The 9,236-nt window shown below is 40.7% G+C and overlaps 1 pseudogene; it reads left to right on the top strand.

Annotated features, from left to right (window-relative positions):
• The first annotated feature begins 5,431 nt into the window (after positions 1–5,431).
• On the top strand, positions 5,432–8,165 carry LOC100952051 (annotated as a pseudogene).
• Positions 8,166–9,236: the final 1,071 nt, after the last annotated feature.

Here is a 9,236-nt window from a genome sequence, read left to right as displayed (position 1 = left end):
CTGAATATCTGATGCAGGGAAAAGAGAAGAGAATATGACCACAGAGAAATGAGGAAATCTCCAAGGACCTGAGGCATCTCTGGGAAATGAGGGTGTACAGGAAGACAAATTAAAAATGTGAATATATCCAAAATAGAATCTCAACTGCTAGCCATCATCACGTTACCTCCTCTCCTTGTCATTACTGCAGTAGCTACCTAACTGGTATCCTTGCTTCTATCCTTGCTTTCCTTCCGTCTCCTCTTAGTAGAGCAATCTGAATGGTCTGTCTACATCTTAAGTTGGATTATTTCATCTCTCTGCTCAAAATTCTCCAATGGCTCAGTCTTACTCAAAATAAAAGCTGAAGTTCTTACAGAAGCATAAAAGGCCCTACAGAATATGTTTAGTATTACTTCTAACCTCTACCATTCGAAATAAAAGCTGAAGGCCTTAACAAAAGTATGAAAGTTCATAAGATGTAACCATTATGGCCAGGTGCGGTGGCTCACACCTGTAATCCTAGCACTCTGAGAGGCCAAGGCGGGCGGATGAGCAAGATCTTGTCTCTAAAAATAGCCAGGCGTTGTGGCGTGCACCTGTAGTCCCAGCTACTCAGGGAGCTGAGGCACGAGAATTGCTTGAACCCAAGAGTTTGAGGTTGCTGTGAGCTATGACGTCACAGCACTCCTCTACCAAGGGCGTCAACGTGAGACTCTGTCAAAAAAAAAAAGTGTGTAACCATGTACCTCGGATCTTTTACTATTCTCATTCAATCTTCTTCAGCCACACTGACCTTCTTTCTCTTCCATCTTTGGTCATTTCCACTGGCTGTTTCCTTCAAGCTATCCCCATGATTTCTTGCCGTCTTCCAGTGTTAGTGATATGTCCCCTTCCCAAGGTCTACTGTAATTATCTGACTTAAAATGGCAACTTATCCCCTCCTTTCAATCCTGATATGCTTTACATTGGTTTCCATTAATTCTTCTTTTTATTTATGGTACTTTATCACTTCCCAACATGGTGCATGAATTACTTATATACTGCGTGTAGTTCTCTCGCTAAAATAAATGTAGTCCCCTAGGCTTCAAGAGGACAGGGATTTTTGTCTGTCTTGTTCACTGGTGCAGTCCCAACATCTGAAACAGTGCTTGCATTAGTAAGCGCTGGGTTAAAAATGGGCTGAATGGAAGAATAAATGAATGGATGCTGGAGAGAAGAATAAACAGAACGAGTCAGGGACCCTAGGAGTAGGAAAAACAGTGGGAAAAGCCCATCCTGGGGAATAGCTGAGGGTGGAAATCGCAGCGGTTTCTCTCCCCCATCTGGTCTCAAAGCCCCCTATCCCTGCTCGCAGCCTCGGGAGCCCCAGGAAGGGGATGTATTTAAGAGAGGTGAGTGACGCCCACCTGCTCCCCTTTCGGCGGCAGGTCGCGTCCCACACCAGCCCAAGGTACAGACCTTGGGGCCCACACTTTCGCAGACAAAAGAGATGCGGAAATACAGACCAGCTCCGTTTTCTAGTCCTCCAACAATCATTTCCGGCGATTTTCTAGCAAACGTCTCAACTCGCTGGTCGAGGCGTTCCCTAGCAATTCCCCGCCTCCCTGCTCTCACTGGTTCAGCCTTGGAAGATTTGGGGAGCGTCGATGACGGGTGGGAAACCTCAAGGTGGCAGAAATCTTACTGTATCGACCCTATTGTCACAGAAGGAACTCTTGGGCAGAAGTTTTGCGACAAACATGAAAAAAGTTACTGTTACTGTCTTTTTCAAAAACTCATTAAGACGATGTTAAGCCTTCAGATAAGTTGAGTATGACTCCCCATATACTTATCCTTCTAATTAAAAAATAAAATCCTGCCACACTTGTTTCATTCCTCTCCTCCATTGTTATTTTAAAGCAAACCTCACACGTATCTCAACTTCATTATACATCTTTTAAAAAAGGGACATTTTCTTACAGGTTCAATACTTTTGTCAAGAATACTTTCCAAGTATATACAAAGTACTCACTTTATGTTTTTGAAATTTATCTTTAATAAAAAACGAAGCTCTAGCTGGTTCATTTTAACTGCCACAGGTCTTTTACATTTTCCTTCTGATAATCTTTTAATTAACATTATTTCCAGTTCAACTCAGGACTTTAGAAAGTATAAGATTTTTGTCTTTGGTTAAATAAACATATTTCATTTTGTTATGTTGGCTGCTTTTTGAAGCAATTGTTTTCTTGGAATTTGCCTTTCTAAAAGGATTTCCCACACTTTCATTGTAGAAAGTTCATACTCTAACGCAGGAAAGAACAACCTAAAACAGATTTGCAACATAGAAAAAACTTAAATGCATATTATTAAATGAAAGAAGACAATTTGAAAAGGCTACATCTTGTATGATTCCAAACACGAGACTTTCTGGTAAAGGCAAAACAATGGAGAAAATAAAAAGATTATATATGTAGCATCTTGAACAACAACAAAAAGGTCAGTGGTCGCCATAGATTGCGGGGAGGAAGGGATAAATCGGCTCAGCACAGAGGATTGTTTTTTTTTTTTTGAGACACTGTCGCCCTCGATAGAGTACTGTGATGTCACAGCTCACAGCAACATCAAACTCTTGGGCTTAAGAGATTCTCTTGCCTCAGCCTCCCAGGTAGCTGGAAGTGCAGGTGCCTGCCACAACTCCTGGTTGGCTATGGTTGTTGTTGTTGTTGTTGATTAGCGGGCCTGGATCAGGTTTGAACCCGCCAGCCCTGGTATATGTGGCTGGCGTCCTACCCACACAGAGGGGTAGGGCACCGAGCCACACAGAGGATTCGAGCAATGAAAATATTGCATATAGATAGGTATTGGTGCATACAGGTCATTAAGCATCTGTCCAAAACCACAGAATAAACAGCACCAAGAGTGAACCCTAAATATGACTCTGGATAATAATGTGTCAATCTAGGTTTATCAGTTGGAACAAATGTTCCCCTCTGGTGGGGCGGTGTCGACAGTGTGTGAGAGGTATGCACTTGTGCAGGTATGGAATATATGGGAAGTCTCTGTCCCTTAAACTCCATTTTGCTGTGAACCTAAAACTACTTTAAAAAATAAAGTCTACCAAAACAAACAAACAAACAAACAAACCCAACAAAACATATTTACTACATTTTCCCGGAGAAAAAACATGCGGAAATATAGACTAGCTCCTGAAACTTTTAAATATATTTGTGCTAAACTCCATCATTTACATACATTGAATATTTTCTGTCTGCTGCTTATCATTATATTGGCATATAACACGATGAAATTATATTCCAGGAAAAATACCATATATCGGAAATATATTTTAGAAAACACAGGATATATTTTTAAATAATGCATTCTTGTAGGTCTTCATAAAACTAAAAACTGTAACATTTAAATGTATGTGGTACATAATTCTCTTTTAAATAAAGCTACTGAGATGAGGCAAATGGTTTTACCAAGCATAGTTGCTTTGTGGCAATGTTTTTTTTTTTTTTTTTCAAACCCATTTTAGTTCATCCATTTAGCAAACATTTCTGAAGCAACTGTTCCAAGAGCTTGGAATACGAGTGGACGAAACGGTTAAAGATCTCTGCCCCGTGCAACTTACATTCAAAATCTGATGAATTCATGCTTCCATTTTCTTTGTTTTCTCTCTTCGTACGCTAAAGAAGATAAATTTCATATTCAAGTTAATTTGTTTCACCAACGTACCAACAGTTCCAAACCAGCCAAGGTGTGATTTCAGTTACAGTTTTTCAGGGTCCGCAAGGTTGGACCACTGAGAAGACTTCTCTGCAAGTCCTAGAAGGGCGAGGCGTGCGTTTCCATGGCGACCGGGGAGGAGACTGGCGCTGTCTGCGCGGAGAGGTTCACTTCTAGTCTCCGAGCCCGGCCGGGGTCGGGGGAGGGGGTTGTGGACTTGGGTAGAAGTTCCTCTTATCTCTTCTAGGCCTAAGGGAGTGGGCTTCGGGCTCCCTCAGCCCCACCTCCAGGCAGTCAGGACCCGAAAGTCCTGGGCAGAATCTGAGGCTGCTGGGCGGCAGCATCCGGTCTTGAGGCAGAGAAGCCCCTGGTGGGGGGCCTTTGAGGCAGGGTGGGGCCTGCGGCTTGGTGAGTCCCGGGGGTCTGGTAGGGTAGGGGTTCCCACCTGCGGAGGCATCTTTTTCTTTTCTTCTCAGCTTTTCCCCTTTTTTCTCCACTTGCTCTTCCTCCTTTAAGTCATCCTTTAAAATTAAACATTAAAAATTTTTTATTTGGCAAACATTCAAATATAAAGCACTTATTCTGGTCCAGGCCTCGTTGTAAATACTTTATGTGTGTTTTTATAATTTTAAAAAGTTTTTTTTAATGTAAAAATACATTTCTTTCCCAAACGCTTAATTTAGGGTCATAGCTTCAATTTGCATAATGATTCTTCTTATTTTAATTTTTAAATGTTAAAGGGTACAAATGTTTTTGTTATATGGATTCCTTTCATAATGCTTAAGTTTGGGTTTTTAGTGTTCTCCTCATTGGTTCATTGTACCTGAAAGGTAAGTTTTAACCCTCTCCCATAACCTTTTAGTGTTCTCCTCCTCATTGGTTCATTGTACCTGATAGGTAAGTTTTAACCCCTCTCCCATAACCTTTATGTCTCTTTGTGCCCCAGGATGCCCATCTATTAGCTCCCAATTATTAGAGAGTTTATGTGTTGCTTGTTTTTCCATTCCTGAGGAACTTCACTTAGGTTGATGGTCTCCAGTTTCATCTAAATTGCTGCAAAAGACATTATTTCATTCCTTTTTATGGCTGAGTAGTACTCCATGGTGTATATATACATATAACCACATTTTCTTAATCCAGTCATAAGTGGTTTGTATGTGTTAGCTCAGTTAATTCTCAAATAATCCAGTGGGGTAAGTACTATTATTGTCCCAATTTTTAAATAGGCACCCTGAATCTGGAGAAGATGATAAAATTGTCCACAATGGCACAACTGGTAAGATGAGAATGGCCAAGCCAGTTGGTCTGATGCAAACATCTGTGCCCTTAATGACAACAGTAGACTGCCCTTACCAATCCTGAAATTCTTATCAGGGCTTTAACTTTCATCCTCTCTGCAGATTTCTCTTCCCTCAGGCTGTTCATTTCTTTTCTAATTTTAAATTATTTATATACTGTTCCCATTCATGGTTTCTTTTCTCTCTCTCACTTTCTCTCTCTTCTCCTGACCTTTTCTTGCAGGTTAATTTCTTGCAGGTGAAATGCAGAGTGGACCCACTGAAATTTCCTGGTCTCAAAGTGGACACAAAATGCCAGGCAGCTCCTGACCATTGGCTCAAAATGTCAGCTAGTCTGGGGAAGGTACTTTAATTGGTGTTTACAAGGGTTTGGCTCATTTGAGGAGATCTTTCCTCCTGAGGAGCAGACCCTGGACATCCTACCTGGACAGAGATAGGACTGCATGTGGGTACATGATTTTCCTAGTGGAGAGGAGATCACAGGAGTGAGAGGGAATGGAGAGCAAATCTGGATGGAGAAGGACAGGTAAGAGGAGGCTGTGTCTCTATTGGCCAGGAGAGAGAAACAATGAAAAGTATGAATTTCTTAAGGGCTAAAGGAAGTGGGCAAAGTTCCTTAACTGAGATTTTAAAAACATTTTTGTTATTGTATTGTATTGAGACAGTGTTTGTGGTTATATGCTTTTGTAGGAAAGATTTTATTAATCCTTTCTTCTTTTAAAATGGAATAAAAATTAGATTCTCCACGGATCTGAAAATTTGCTCATAAGGAAGTTTCCAGAAAACTAGGTACCTCAAAACTTATTTAGTTTACAAAAAGTTTATTGAGCACCCACTATGTGTCAGGTAGTGTCTTAATGCTGGGGATACAACAGTGTACAAAACAAAATTCTCGCCCTCATTGTAGTGGAATGGCTAAAAAATAAACCTATGTGTATATGTGTGTATGTAGAAATAAAGCCGGATAAGAATCATAAGTTTGGGAAGAGATGGGATGGTAAATGGGCTGGTTTAGGTAACAGTTTCAGGAAGTTGTCTTTAAGGTGTTTGTCAGAATAGTGGTAAAGCTACAGTGAAGGTTTTATGGTCATAGTATTTGCATTTGCTTCTGCATTTTGTTGTATTTCTGCAATAGATTATTAAGTTATTGGGAAATATGACATCAGAGTTTTCATGGTAAAAAGGCATGTATCTTTTTCCTGTTGCAATTGCTGATTTCATCTTTAACAGTTTATTAGGTCACTCTTATTCAGAGAGTGTGGCTGAGGAGTAATGTAGTAGTTCCGTTTTTTACTATGGGGGCAAATAAGGCACCCTATTCTAGTCCAGGTGATGAAAAAGAGAGTGATAAACAGACCGATTATAGTTTGTGTCTGGGAATGGTGGGATTGCATAAGGGTAAGAGTCATCCTGATGAATCAAGTTATCAGTCCTAGGATGATAATAAAGGATTTCTTTTTCTTTCTTTTTTTTTTCTTCCTTTTTTTGAGACAGAGTCTTACTTTGTTGTCCTGGGTAGAGTGCTGTGGCATCATAGCTCACAGCAACCTCACACTCTTGGGCTCAAGAGATCTCTTGTCTCAGCCTCATGAGTAGCTGGGGCTACAGGCGTGTACCACCATGACTGGCTAGTTGTTTTTTCTGTTTTAGAGATGGGATCTCGTTCTTGCTCAGGCTGGTCTTGAACTCTTGAGCTCAAGCAATCCACCTGCCTGGGTCTCCTAGAGTGCTGGGATTACAGGCATGAAGCCACCACACCAAGCCCAGGATTTCTCATTGGGAGTATTCTTTCAGAGAATTAGACAAAAGGGGATTTTAGTTGGGAAATTCTGTTTTCTGTTTTTTAGAATAGTAAATAAATGATCCAAGTCAAATAGATTTGAAGATAAAATAGAGGTTTATAAGAGTAAATGTTTATACATGTTTATAAGACTAAATGTATTGAACTTAAGTCCGAAGCGCGGGATGAATGAAAACTCCTGCCCAAAGGGTCACAACGGTCCTATCCCTGCCTGGACTGCATGGCTTTCTGTGGATCACAAGGCTGGTCCTGCTGACCGCCGCTTCCCAGCTCCGACTTGGAATAAGTGACATGACCCTTCAGAAACCTGACTTTCAGGATTACAAAACTTAAAAAGGCCCTCGAAATTGCAAATAGTCTAGCCAGAAGTGAAAACAAATCTAAAGATGAAGGCATTTCAGAGCGTCTGCAGGGGTTTTCTGTGAAAACTGTGCCCTTGGGGATTTCTCTACTTCCTGTTATTTTGTGACAGGGAGAAAAAAGTGAACCCATATGAAAAAGTGGACCAAGTCCTGTCTTGTCATTCAGAGGCCTTGTGCATACCCCAGAATCATTGTTTGAAGAAGATGCTTTACTCTATGGACCTGTGAGTAAGCATAAACCCCCAAAGCAAGAAGAGGAAGCAAGAGTTCCACAAAATTGGTTTCCTATCTTCAATTCAAAGAGAAATGTTAAACCAAATGCAAGTTATCCCTCAATTTCTTTGAAAATCACTTTGCAAAGGAGTGTGATACCAAACGTGACTCGAATCCTTCAGCAGATCATGACAAAACAATAGACTTTCTATTTGGAGAGGTGGAAACAGCAATGATTCTGGAATTGGGAGAAGATGGCTTTAAAGAATATACTTCAAATATATTTTTATAAGGGAAATGGTTCCATGAAGACTTGGAATACATACTTTCACCTTCACCCCAGGGAAACGTAAAAGAGAGAGAGATGTAAATCTCCTTGAATCTGGTTACATCGAAAGCATCCAGCATATTCTGAAAGATGTCAGTGGAATTCGAGACCTCAAAAGTACTGTTCGACGTGAAACCTTGAAGTATTCAGGTCTGCTGGACTATGTGGCTGAGTATCAGGGCAAGCTATGTGTGATTGATTGGAAGACATCAGAGAAACCAAAACTTTTTATCCAAAATACATTTGACAGCCCACTGCAAGTTGTGGCATACATGAGTGCTGTGAACCATGATCCCAACTATAGCTTTCAGGTTCAGTGTGGCTTAATTGTGGTGGCCTACAAAGATGGATCACCTGACCACTCGCATGTCATGGATGCAGAGCTTTGTTCCCACTACTGGGTCAAGTGGCTTCTTCGACTAGAAGAATATACAGAAAAGAATAAGAATGAGAATATGCAGAAAACAGATTAGGGAGCAGGATGCCATTTGGGAACATTCAGTAGTTTGGAAGATGTATTGTTGTTTACTGCAGTCCAGAAACTTATGTAGGTGCTACCAGATCTGAGTGCCATATTAACATAAGCAGAAGTATTAATTTGTTGAAACATTGCTACCAAAAAGACTGAAAAGCTAGGAAAGTCTAGATTTAAGGAGCTGGACTTGAGCATGTCAAATACCAACTATGTTACCTCTGTTATTTGCCTGAAAAGAGGGCAAGCAGGGTGGGTAGTCACACTGGCAGTTAGACTCCCTCGGTGGACCTTTTGTATCCTGGGCAGGATGCCCAGTCTTTGAACTGAGACTGGAAGGCAGTGAGGCTGAATGTGCCAAGCCTTCCCCAGGTTCACCGAGAGGAAAGAGGCCACGTACCCCCAGGGTATGTGGAGGGAAAAGACTTTAGCCAACTTTCACTACCAGTGCAGTTTCTTAAAACTGTTTTATATATTGGGGCACTCTATTGAGGGGGAAGCTAACATTGAACCTTTTTTAAAAAATAAATATGGGATTATTCAGCATCAAGTAAATGCTGCTGTCTGGAAAGATGGAACATAATCCAAGCCATTGGCAATATGCCTTGGCATACCACCAAATGACCCCCAGATATAGCCAGTTTGCAAATCGTAATTGTAAGTATTTTAATAGCTTTTTCTGGTGTGAGTGAGAGGATCATGAAAGAAAATTTATCATTTGTAGAATTGTTTAGTTATGGGGGAAACAATATAATTCATTAATTAAAAGATAAAAGAGTAAATGTATTGGCAAAGGCCAGCAAGACTGTTTGATGAAACTCTAAAACTCCGAACTGTTGGTGCAGTTGAGGACACACTTTAGGCACTTATCTGGGGAGCTGCAGGTGGGCCCTTGTCCTATCTAGGACTAATATAGGACCAATATATGTAGTGGAGGAGAGGCCAGCATTCAGTTAAAGAAGGCCTGCTTTCCTTGTCATCCCCACATACACCTGAAGCAGATGCTAAACAATATGCTGAATTTATAAATTCCTTCCTCTAACATTTGCTGAGCATATTTTTTTTTTTTTTT

The sequence above is a fragment of the Otolemur garnettii genome, unplaced genomic scaffold, assembly GCF_000181295.1.
Source record: "Otolemur garnettii isolate 467f Iridium unplaced genomic scaffold, OtoGar3 scaffold00223, whole genome shotgun sequence".
Classification (NCBI taxonomy): Eukaryota; Metazoa; Chordata; class Mammalia; order Primates; family Galagidae; genus Otolemur; species Otolemur garnettii.
Note: the sequence above shows the minus strand (reverse complement) of the source record. Positions and strands in the feature narration are given on the sequence as shown.